This window comes from Leucoraja erinacea, chromosome 11, assembly GCF_028641065.1.
Source record: "Leucoraja erinacea ecotype New England chromosome 11, Leri_hhj_1, whole genome shotgun sequence".
In the NCBI taxonomy this organism is placed as follows: Eukaryota; Metazoa; Chordata; class Chondrichthyes; order Rajiformes; family Rajidae; genus Leucoraja; species Leucoraja erinaceus.
The window spans coordinates 58,377,197-58,389,912 of NC_073387.1; positions in this window are offsets into that span (position 1 = coordinate 58,377,197).

The window sequence follows — 12,716 nt, forward strand, 5'->3', positions numbered from 1 at the left end:
CGACTCTCCGTAATCTTCTCAGGAAGTAGAAGCGCTGATGAGCTTTCTTGATACGCAGGAAGTCATGAGTATAGAGTGAGTACAGCAGGGGGGCTGAGCACGCAGCCTTGAGGTGCTCCTGTGGTCGTGGCTGATCATCCACAATCAGAACCGCGTTCCTGCCTTCTCCCCATATCCCCTGACTCCACTATCTTTAAGAGCCCTATCTAGCTCTCTCTTGAAAGTATCCAGAGAACCGGCCTCCACCGCCCTCTGAGGCAGAGAATCCCACAGACTCACCACTCTCTGTATGAAAAAAATAGATAGACAGTCAGAGCCTTACGAAATATCCAACACATAATGACAAAGTGGAAAGGTGAGATGGGACAAAGTTTAAAGGAGATGTGGGGGGCAGGTTTATACACACACAGAGGGTGGTGGGGCCTGGAATGCGCTGCCAGGGGCAGTGGTGGAGATAGTGGTGTTTAAGAGGTTCTTGGATAGACGCATGGTGGTGCAGGGAATAGAGGGAGACAGAGGAGATCAGAAAAGTATTCCTGAATTTTTCTTCAGGACGTGAATGAATGAATGAATAAGTTTGTTGGCCAAGTATTCACATACAAGGAATTTGCCTCGGTGCTCCGACCGCAAGTGACGGCAACATAGAGTAACAGTTCTCAAGACATGCCACCCATATCAAAATATCTCACTGCATTAAAAACAAGGCTCCAGTTCTTACGTAGACGAGTACAGCACAGGAACAGGCCCTGTGGCCTACAATGTGCCAAGACTATCTGCATTAAATAACCAGAATCACTTCGTTCCTTTCATATTCACATGCCTATCCTAAAGTCTCTAAAATACCACCATCACGTCTGCTTCAACCACCCCCTGCCGCTCTCCATCCTGAAATAAAAACCTGCCCATGCACTCTAGTTCTTAGAGTTTTGATGGCCTCTAGTTTTGATATTTCACCCTTGGGTGGGGGGAGGAGAAAGGTTGTGACTCTCTCTGCCCTATCTCCGCCTCTCGTAATCTTACACACTTCCAGCAGGTTTCCCCCAACAACCAAGTCAAGTCAAGTCAAGTTTATCTGTCACATACACATACGAGATGTGCAGTGAAATGAAAGTGGCAATGCTCGCGGACTTTTGTGCAAAAGACAAACAACAAAACAACCAAACAAATTATAAACACAATCATAACACACATATTCTTTTACATAATAAATAATGGAAGGAAAAACGTTCAGTAGAGTTAGTCCCTCCAGCAGACCAGAGAAAGTAATCCAACTCAGTCCAATGCCGACGTAGCTGAAACCCTGTGTTTACGAAGGAACTGGAAAATCGAAGGTAGACAAAAATGCTGGAGAAACTCAGCGGGTGCAGCAGCATCTGTGGAGCGAAGGAAATGGGCAACGTTTCGGGTCAAAACCCTTCTTCAGACTGATTTTGGAGCCCATTTCCATAGATGCTGCTGCACCCGCTGAGTTTCTCCAGCGTTTTTGTGTACCAGCTGAAACACTGTAATCCAGGCAATGTTCTGGTAAACCTAGGCATCCTCTCCAAAGGCTCGCAACATCCTGCCCCCTAATGGGCAACCAGAAACACAATGCAAAACTACAACTGTGCCCAGGCCCATAGTTGGTACAAAGTGCTTACCAGGTCTCTTGTAGAACGGGGCCACCTCAAAAAGCAATCTCCTGAGAAGAAATAGAACGCAACAGTTAATATTCATTTAAAAGACAGTAGACAATATTTATCAGACAATAGGTGTAGGAGTAAGGCCATTCGGCCCGTCGAGCCAGCACCACCATTCATTATGACCATTATCTAAATGGTGGCCGACTAGGAAAAGGGGAGACGCAGCGAGACCTGGGTGTCATGGTACACCAGTCATTGAAAGTAGGCATGCAGGTGCAGCAGGCAGTGAAGAAAGCAAATGGTATGTTAGCTTTCATAGCAAAAGGATTTGAGTATAGGAGCAGGGAGGTTCTACTGCAGTTGTACAGGGTCTTGGTGAGACCACACCTGGAGTATTGCGTACAGTTTTGGTCTCCAAATCTGAGGAAGGACATTATTGCCATAGAGGGGGGTGCAGAGAAGGTTCACCAGACTGATTCCTGGGATGTCAGGACTGTCTTATGAAGAAAGACTGGATAGACTTGGTTTATACTCTCTAGAATTTAGGAGATTGAGAGGGGATCTTATAGAAACATACAAAATTCTTAAGGGGTTGGACAGGCTAGATGCAGGAAGATTGCTCCCGATGTTGGGGAAGTCCAGGACAAGGGGTCACAGCTTAAGGATAAAGGGGAAATCCTTTAAAACCGAGATGAGAAGAACTTTTTTCACACAGAGAGTGGTGAATCTCTGGAACTCTCTGCCGCAGAGGGTGGTCGATTGGCTATATTTCATTGGCTACAGTTCATTGTCTATATTTAAGAGGGAGTTAGATGTGGCCCTTGTGGCTAAGGGGATCAGAGGGTATGGAGAGAAGGCAGGTACGGGATACTGAGTTGGATGATCAGCCATGATCATAATGAATGGCGAATGGTGCAGGCTCGAAGGGCCGAATGGCCTCTACTCCTGCACCTAATTTCTATGTTTCTATGGCTGATTTAAGTACAAGTCGTTTATGTTAAACATACGTATGAGATGATCGTACTGAACGGTGGGCAGCTTCGAAGGGGGAAGAATAACACTCTTCAGATGAGATACAGCACGGAATCAGGCCCTTTGGCCCACCACGTCCATGCAACCCAGTGACCACCCCACACACTGACTCCATCTTACACACTAGGGACCATTTACAATTTACAGAAGCCAATTGCCTTACAGACCTGTGTAGGAAGGAACTGCAGATGCTGGTTTAGACCGAGGAGAGACGAGGAGTGCTGGAGTAACTCAGCAGGACAGGCAGCATCCCCGGAGAAAAGGAATAGGTGACATTTCAGGTCGAGACCCTTCAGACACAAACGTCACCTATCCATGTTCTCCACAGATGCTGCCTGACCCGCTGAGTTACTCCAGCACTCTGTGAAACGTCACCTATCCATGTTCTCCACAGATGCTGCCTGACCCGCTGAGTTACTCCAACACTGTGTGAAACGTCTCCTATCCATGTTCCCCACAGATGCTGCCTGACCCGCTGAGTTACTCCAGCACTCTGTGAAACGTCACCTATCCATGTTCCCCACAGATGCTGCCTGACCCGCTGAGTTACTCCAGCACTCTGTGAAACGTCACCTATCCATGTTCACCACAGATGCTGCCTGACCCGCTGAGTTATGGTGCAGCAGCATCTATGGAGCTAAGGAAATAGGCAATGTTTCGGGCTGAAATCCTTATGGAAATAGGCAACGTTTCGGGCCGAAACCCGGAAGGGTTTCGGCCCGAAACGTTGCCCATTTCCTTAGCTCCATAGATGCTGCTGCACCCGCTGAGTTACTCCAGCACTCTGTGAAACGTCACCTATCCATGTTCTCCACAGATGCTGCCTGACCCGCTGAGTTACTCCAGCACTTGGTCTCTGCCGTAGTTCAAATATTCCATCTTGGTTCAGGGAGGCAATCTGTCTACGTCAAAGACAGACACAAAATGCTGGAGTAACTCAACGAGACAGGCAGCATCACTGGAGAGAAGGAATGGATGACGTTTCGGGCAGAGGGTGTCCGAGTTATACTGTGTCCATCTACAGTGTACACCAGCATCTGCAGTTCCTTCCCGCACATTGTCTGACCATTGTCACGTCTGTCATGCTCTATTTCAAGCTTCAAGACTAGCGACACATGAGCAAATGTTCTGGATGTTGTTACATGGAGCAGCTTTAAACCTGTCTGTGTCTGTGTGTCTGTGTGTGTGTGTGTGTGTGTGTGTGTGTGTGTGTGTGTGTGTGTGTGTCTGCGTGTGTGTCTGTGTGTGTGTGTATGTGTGTGTGTCTGTGTGTGTGTGTGTGTGTGTGTGTGTGTGTGTGTGTGTGTGTGTGTATGTGTGTGTGTCTGCGTGCGTGTGTGTGTGTGTGTGTCTGTGTGTGTGTGTGTGTGTGTGTCTGTGTGTGTGTCTGTGTGTGTGTGTGTGTGTGTGTGTGTGTGTGTGTGTGTGTCTGTGTGTGTGTGTGTGTGTGTGTGTGTGTGTGCGTGTGTGTCTGCGTGTGTGTCTGTGTCTGCGTGTGTGCGTGTGTGTGTGTGTCTGCGTGTGTGCGTGTGCGTGTCTGCGTGTGTGCGTGTCTGCGTGTGCGTGCAAACAAACAAAATAGATGTCTGTTACTGCAAGCTGTTCTTTTATTTAATCCAGTCGTTGGTTTGCTATGTTAAACTACTGACTTCCACCCCAGTACCACAGTGAATGAAAATCACCAGGACAAGCCCGACACAGAAAGCAAACAGCTCTAAACACCAACACACAGCGGTTGACGGAACTCACTGGCCTCTTGCACCAACCTCCACCTCCACTAACTTACACATTTCATTGGCAAAGGATTCAAGTTTTTTAATAATTTGTTAATTAAATCAAGCGGTCCAGGCCCTTCAGCAGCTTAGAAGATGCCATAGCCACCGACATCGGCGAGACCAAGCGCAGGCTCGGCGATCGTTTCGCCCAACACCTCCGCTCAGTCCCGCCTAAACCAACCTGATCTCCCGGTGGCTCAGCACTTTAACTCCCCCTCCCATTCCCAATCTGACCTCTCTGTCCTGGGCCTCCTCCATTGTCAGAGTGAGGCCCACCGCAAATTGGAGGAGCAGCACCTCATATTTCACTCGGGCAGTTTACACCCCAGCGGTATGAACATTGACTTCTCTAACTTCAAATAGCCCTTGCTTTCCCTCTCTCTCCATCCGCTCCCCCTTCCCAGTTCTCCCGCCAGTCTGACTGTCTCCCACTACATTCTCTCTCTGTCTCGCCCCCTCCCATCAGTCTGAAGAAGGGTCTCGACCCGAAACGTCACCCATTCCTTCTCTCCACAGATGCTGCCTGACCCGCTGAGTTACTCCAGCACTCTGTGAAACGTCACCTATCCATGTTCTCCACAGATGCTGCCTGACCCGCTGAGTTTACTCCAGCACTCTGTGAAAACGTCACCTATCCATGTTCTCCACAGATGCTGCCTGACCCGCTGAGTTACTCCAGCACTCTGTGAAACGTCACCTATCCATGTTCTCCACAGATGCTGCCTGACCCGCTGAGTTACTCCTGCACTCTGTGAAACGTCACCTATCCATGTTCTCCACAGATGCTGCCTGACCCGCTGAGTTATGGTGCAGCAGCATCTATGGGGCGAAGGAAATAGGCAATGTTTCGGGCTGAAACCCTTCTGGAAATAGGCAACGTTTCGGGCTGAAACCCTTCTGGAAATAGGCAACGTTTCGGGCCGAAACCCGGAAGGGTTTCGACCCGAAACGTTACCTATTTCCTTAGCTCCATAGATGCTGCTGCACCCGCTGAGTTACTCCAGCACTCTGTGAAACGTCACCTATCCATGTTCTCCACAGATGCTGCCTGACCCACCGAGCCACTGAAAGTAAGCATGCAGGTACAGCAGGCTGGGAAGAAATCGAATGGCATGTTGGCCTTCATAAAAAGAGGAGTTGAGTGTAGGAGCAAAGAGGTCCTTCTGCAGTTGTACAGGGCCCTAGTGAGACCAAACCTGGAGTATTGTATGCAGTTTTGGTCCCCTAATTTGAGGAAGGACATACTTGCTATTGAGGGAGTGCAGCGTAGGTTCACAAGATTAATTCCCGGGATGGCGGGACTGTCATATGCTGATAGAATGGAGCGGCTGGGCTTGTACACTCTGGAGTTTAGAAGGATGAGAGGATATCTTATTGAAACATATAAGATCATTATGTCTTATTGAAAGGTATAAGATTATTAAGGGATTGGACACGCAAGAGGCAGGAAACATGTTCCCGATGTTGGGGGAGTCCAGAACCAGGGGCCACAGTTTACGAATAAGGGGTAAGCCATTTAGAACTGAGACGAGGATAAACGTTTTCTCACAGAGAGTGGTGAGTCTGTGGAATTCTCTGCCTCAGAGGGCGGTGGAGGCCGGTTCTCTGGATGCTTTCAAGAGAGAGCTAGATAGAGCTCTTAAGGATAGCGGAGTCAGGGGATATGGGGAGAAGGCAGGAACGGGGTACTGATTGTGGATGATCAGCCATGATCACATTGAATGGCGGTGCTGGCTCGAAGGGTCGAATGGCGTCCTCCTGCACCTAATCTATTGTCCCGAGTTACTCCAGCAGTTTGTGCCTTTCTTCGGTTAAAACTAGCATCTGCAGTTCCTTCTAACATAATTGATGCAGTATTTATTTTCCTGCACAATAACTAATGTGGAAAAGAACAGTTTTGTTGTGATATTAATATATTCAGCAAAATTGCTAATGTAACCAAAATAATGGAAGTTAATCAAACCTGCTCGACCTGTTGAGGGCAGTTAATTGTAACACTATTACTGAGGCTACATTGAAATAAGTGTTGGATATGGGAACATATTCTAGGCATATATTAGAGAGCTCGGGGAAGGGGCACAATGAATCATTTGAGATGTTAGCATGCGAGCACATTTTGGCCCCCATCCCTGAGGATGGATGTGCTGGCTCTGGAGAGGGTTCAGAGGAGGATTATGAGATTGATCCCAGGAATGAGTGGGTTAACCTATGATGAGCGTTTGTCAGCACTGGGCCTGTACTCACTGGAGTTTAGAAGAATGAGGGGGGACCTCATTGAAACTTCACCCACTAGTAAAAGGCCCGGATAGAGTGGATGTGGAGAGGATGTTTCCACTAGTGGGAGAGTCTAGGACCAGAGGTCACAGCCTCAGAATTAAAGGGCGCTCTTTTAGAAAGGAGGAACTTCTTTAGTCAGAGGGTGGTGAATCTGTGGGATTCTTAGCCTCAGAGGGCTGTGGAGGCCACAAGTCAGTGGATATTTTAAGGCAGAGATGGATAGATTCTTGGTTACACAAAAAAGCTGGAGAAACTCAGCGGGTGCAGCAGCATCTATGGAGCGAAGGAAATAGGCAACGTTTCGGGCCGAAACCCTTCTTCAGACTGACCCTGGTGCGAGCCTCATTTATGGTGGAGGAGGGGAACCCCCGTTCCCTGAATAGTGAGGACATCTCCGATACCCTGGTGTGGAACGCCTCATCCGTGGAGCAGATGCGGCGTAGGCGGAGGAATTGGGAGTAGGGGATGGAGTCCTTACAGGAAGCAGGGTGGGAAGAAGTGTAGTCCAGATAGCCATGGGAGTCAGTGGGTTTATAGTGGATGTCGGTCAGAAGTCTAAGAAGTCAAGGTAGATTCTTGATTAGTACGGGTGTCAAGGGTTACAGGGAGAAGGCAGAAGAATGGGATTAGGAGGCAGAGATCAGCCGCGATTGAATGGCGGAATGGACTCGATGGGCCAAATGGCCTAATTCTACTACTATACCTTGTGAACGTGTGAGACGAGGGTTGAGAGAGACTGAGGGGTGACAGAGCGGGCCAGGCCGGTATACGTGGATGGTCCCAAGGTGAAGGATCTCGTCCACACACACACACACACTTCTCCCGCCATCTCCGGGCGGCAGGGTGGCGCAGCGGGTAGAGCTGCTGCCTCACAGCGCCAGAGACCCGGGTTCGATCCTGACCACGGGCGCCGTCTGTACGCGGTTTGTACCTTCTCCCCGCGACCACGTGGGTTTACTCCGGGGGCTCCGGTTTCTTCCCACACTCCAAGAGACGTACAAGTTTGTCGGGTATTAAGCTTGGTAAAATAGTGGGATCGCAGGACAGCACGGACTCGGTGGGCTGAAGGGCCAGTTTCCACGCCGTATCTCTAAACGAAACCTCCACCACCCCAGTTATTTCCACTCTTCTGTACATACAACATCCTATCCACAAATCACTTAGTTCCTTTCTATTCCCCCCCCTCTGTCCCCTCCCCGTCCCCTCCCCCATCCACCTATAACCTAACACACCCCCCAACGTTACATCTCACTCTTCCTCAGACACCCTTTGTCTCCTTTTCACCACCAGCCTTCGTTACTTCTTCCACCACCCATCTGTCCAGTCCTCCCCTCCCCCTGAATCCACCCATCACTCTCGGGTCTGAAGGGTCTCGACCCAAAACATCCCCCATTCCGTTCCCTCCAGGGATAGAACATAGAAACATAGAAATTAGGTGCAGGAGTAGAGGCCATTCGGCCCTTCGAGCCTGCACCGCCATTCAATATAATCATGGCTGATCATCCAACTCAGTATCCCGTACCTGCCTTCTCTCCATACCCTCTGATCCCCTTAGCCACAAGGGCCACATCTAACTCCCTCTTAAATATAGCCAATGAACTGTGGCCTCAACTACCCTCTGTGGCAGAGAGTTCCAGAGATTCACCACTCTCTGTGTGAAAAAAGTTCTCCTCATCACCGGTTTTAAAGGATTCCCCCTTATCCTTAAACTGTGACCCCAAATCCTACCTTGATAACTAAACACAATAGACAATAGGTGCAGGAGTAGAGGCCGTTCAGCCCTTCGATCCAGCACCGCCATTCAATGTGATCATGGCTGATCATCCCCAATCAGTACCCCGATGATTTGCTCATCCCGGTCCTAAAAGATTGGGTCCCCCTAATCCTTAAACTGTGGCCCCAAATTCTGGACTTCCCCAACATCGGGAACAATCTTCCTGCATCTAGCCTGTCCAACCCCTTAAGAATTTTGTAAGTTTCTATAAGATCCCCTCTCAATCTCCTAAATTCTAGATAGTATAAACCAAGTCTATCCAGTCTTTCTTCATAAGACAGTCCTGACATCCCAGGAATCAGTCTGGTGAACCTTCTCTGCACTCCCTCTATGGCAAGAATGTCCTTCCTCAGATTTGGAGACCAAAACTGTACGCAATACTCCAGGTGTGGTCTCACCAAGACCCTGTACAACTGCAGTAGAACCTCCCTGCTCCTATACTCAAATCCTTTTGCTATGAAAGCTAACATATCATTCGCTTTCTTCACTGCCTGCTGCACCTGCATGCCTACCTTCAATGACTGGTGTACCATGACACCCAGGTCTCGCTGCATCTCCCCTTTTCCTAGTCGGCCACCATTTAGATGCTGCCTGACCCACTGAGTTACTCCAGCACTTTGTGTCTACCATTGGCATGAAGCAGCATCTGCTGGTTCCTTCCTAAACTCATCACTAGCTGGGCTTTGTCCCACCCCCCAAAATATCGTCTGTCCATTCCCTCCACAGATGCTGCCTTACCCTACCGGCCAGTTGTTCCAGCAATGGACAATAGACAATAGGTGCAGGAGTAGGCCATTCGGCCCCTCGAGCCAGCACCGCCATTCAATGTGATCAAGGCTAATCATTCCCAATCAGCCACAATACAAAGATCTTCTGTATCTCTCGTTTTCCTTTCCCCCGGCTCTCAGTCCGAGTTAAGCCCCTGTCCCACTTAGGAAACCTGAACGGGAACCTCTGGAGACTCTGCGCCCCCACCCAAGGTTTCCGTGAGTTCCCGGAGGTTGCAGGTGGTTGCAGGTAGTGGAAGCAGGTAGGGAGACTGACAAAAACCTCCGGGAACCTCATGGAATAGGCAACGTTTCGGGCCGAAATCCTTCTAGAAATAGGCAACGTTTCGGGCCGAAACCCTTACGGGTTTCGGCCCGAAACGTTGCCTATTTCCTTAGCTCCAGAGACGCTGCCCGTCCCGCTGAGTTACTCCAGCATGTTGCGTCTATCTTCAGTTTAAACCAGCATCTGCAGTTCCTTCTTACACAAGGCTGATGTTGAACTCAGTGTCTGGTTGAAGCTGGAGGTGAATTCAAGCCACAGGACGGAAACTGGGTCAGATTCTTCATTCGGAACCGATACTGAGTGTCAGATTAAAAGTAGTTTTGGAAGGTGGAGGATCGTTTTATACCGGAGATTCGCTTTTGGAATCGAATGCTCAGTTGTAAGGCTGAGAAACAAAATCCCTCGTTTATTCCTGTGGATAAAGGAGTGAAGCAGAAAATGACGTTTAGAAGCTGCGAGGGGGTCTCTGCGGGTCTTGTTATCCAAGACTTTCACACTCAAAGCTGAAAACCACCAGTCAATTGGGAAGACTGGCTCCACAATCTATTCACCGTCGTTCTCTCCTGAGCCGAGAGCGTGACGGATCTCAGTTAGCTCCCCTCCATCACACAGATTTCCTTCATCGGTGTTAATCCTCCCCAGTTCAGCTCCGCGCGATGCGGAACGCACAAATCTGGCAATAGACAATAGGTGCAGGAGTAGGCCATTCGGCCCTTCGAGCCTGCACCGCCATTCAATGTGATCATGGCTGATCATCCCCAATCAGTACCCCGTTCCTGCCTTCTCTCCATACCCCCATAACTCCGCTATCTTTAAGAGCCCTATCTAGCTCTCTCTTGAAAGTATCCAGAGAACCGGCCTCCACCGCCCTCCGAGGCAAAGAGTTCCACACTCACCACTCTCTGTGAGAAAAAGGGTTTCCTCGTCTCCGTTCTAAATGGCTTACTCCTTATTCTTAAACTGTGTGTGGCCCCTGGTTCTGGACTCACCCAACATCAGGAACATGTTTCCTGCCTCTAGTGTGTCCAAACCCGTAACAATCTTATATAAGATTGTTTCAATGAGAAGCCCTCTCATCCTTCTAAACTCCAGAGTGTACAAGCCCAGCCGCTCCATTCTCTCAGCATATGACAGTCCCGCCATCCCGGGAATTAACCGTGTAAACCTACGCTGCACTCCCTCAAATTAGGGGACCAAAACTGCACACAGCCACTATAGTTCCACAAACACAGGTGCCCATATTACTGCTACAAGTTTAGGACTTTGGAGATACAGCATGGAGACAGGCCCTTCGGCCCATCAAGTCCGTGCCGACCAGCGATCACCCCGCACACTAATACTATCCTACAACATCGCTACCCTACACACAAGGGACAGTACACTTTCATTTTACAGAAGCCAATTAACCTACAATCTTGTACGTCTTTGGTGTGTGGGGGGAAACCCACGCAGGTCGCGGGGCGAACGTGCAAACTCCGTACAGACAGCACCCGTAGTCGGGATCGAACCCGGGTCTCTGGCGCTGTGAGGCAGCAGCTCTACCTGCTGCGCCACCCTGTTATAGTGAACATTAGCATTATTTCTTTAATAAGAAAGGCAATGGCATGTTGGCCTTCATAACAAGAGGAATCGAGTATAGGAGCAAAGAGGTCCTTCTGCAGTTGTACAGGGCCCTAGTGAGACCACACCTGGAGTATTGTGTGCAGTTTTGGTCCCCTAATTTGAGGAAGGACGTTCTTGCTATTGAGGGAGTGCAGCGTAGGTTTACAAGGTTAATTCCTGGGATGGCGGGACTGTCATATGCTGAGAGAATGGAGCGGCTGGGCTTGTACACTCTGGAGTTTAGAAGGATGAGAGGAGATCTCATTGAAACAAATAAGATTATTACGGGTTTGGACACGCTAGAGGCAGGAAACATGTTCCTGATATTGGGGGGAGTCCAGAACCAGGGGCCGCACAGTTTAAGAATAAGGAGTAAGCCATTTAGTACGGAGACAAGGAAACACTTTTTCTCACAGAGAGTTGTGAGTCTGTGGAATTCTTTGCCTCAGAGGGCGGTGGAGGCCGGTTCTCTGGATACTTTCAAGAGAGAGCTAGATAGGGCTCTTGAAGATATCGGAGTCAGGGGATATGGGGAGAAGGCTGGAACGGGGTACTGATTGGGGATGATCAGCCACGATCACATTGAATAGCGGTGCTGGCTCGAAGGGCCGAATGGTCTACTCCTGCACCTGTCGTCTATTGTCTAAAGCATAGCCAAGCAACAGACATTGTGATGAAACTCCAAGTCAAGAGACTCTTAACTCCCATGTGGAGAGTGGTCATCATATGAGCTGGCCACAGAACAATGCGAGTCTCGTTTGCTGCAGCTTTAACATGCAGAGAAACACAATGTCACACAGATAATGCAATGATCATCAAAACATTGAATTACTAACCATTTGCACAACAGACTGGGAAATCTTCCCTTTTAACAACTCTAAGTGTGAAACTGTCAAATTTAGATTGCTCAAAATAAAGATTGAAGAGTGTTTTATTATCATCTGTAACGGATAGAATAATGACATTCTTCCTTCAAGCAGCACATAGAATATCTAAACACTGTTCACAGTAAACAGCAAAATTAACGAGAGAGAGAGGGGGAAAAATGCTCGCTTAATATCATCTTTTTGCTGGTTTACAAAAAAGGCAGAGTGCTGGAGTAACTCAGCGGGTCAGGCAGCATCTGTGGAGAACATGGATAGGTGACGTTTCACAGAGTGCTGGAGTAACTCAGCGGGTGCAGCAGCATCTATGGAGCTAAGGAAATAGGTAACGTTTCTGGTCGAAACCCTTCCGGGTTTCAGCCCGAAACGTTGCCTATTTCCAGAAGGATTTCGGCCCGAAACGTTGCCTATTTCCTTCGCTCCATAGATGCTGCTGCACCATAACTGAGTGGGTCAGGCAGCATCTGTGGAGAACATGGATAGGTGACGTTTCACAGAGTGTTGGAGTAACTCAGCGGGTCAGGCAGCATCTGTGGAGAACAGGATAGGTGACGTTTCACACACAGTGCTGGAGTAACTCAGCTCGGGTCCTAGCATCGGTGGGGAACATGGATTTACCAACGTTTTGGGTCAGGACCCTTCTTCAGACCAATGGTGTGTGTGTGGGGGGGGGTGGGGAGGGGGGAGGGTACTGGAA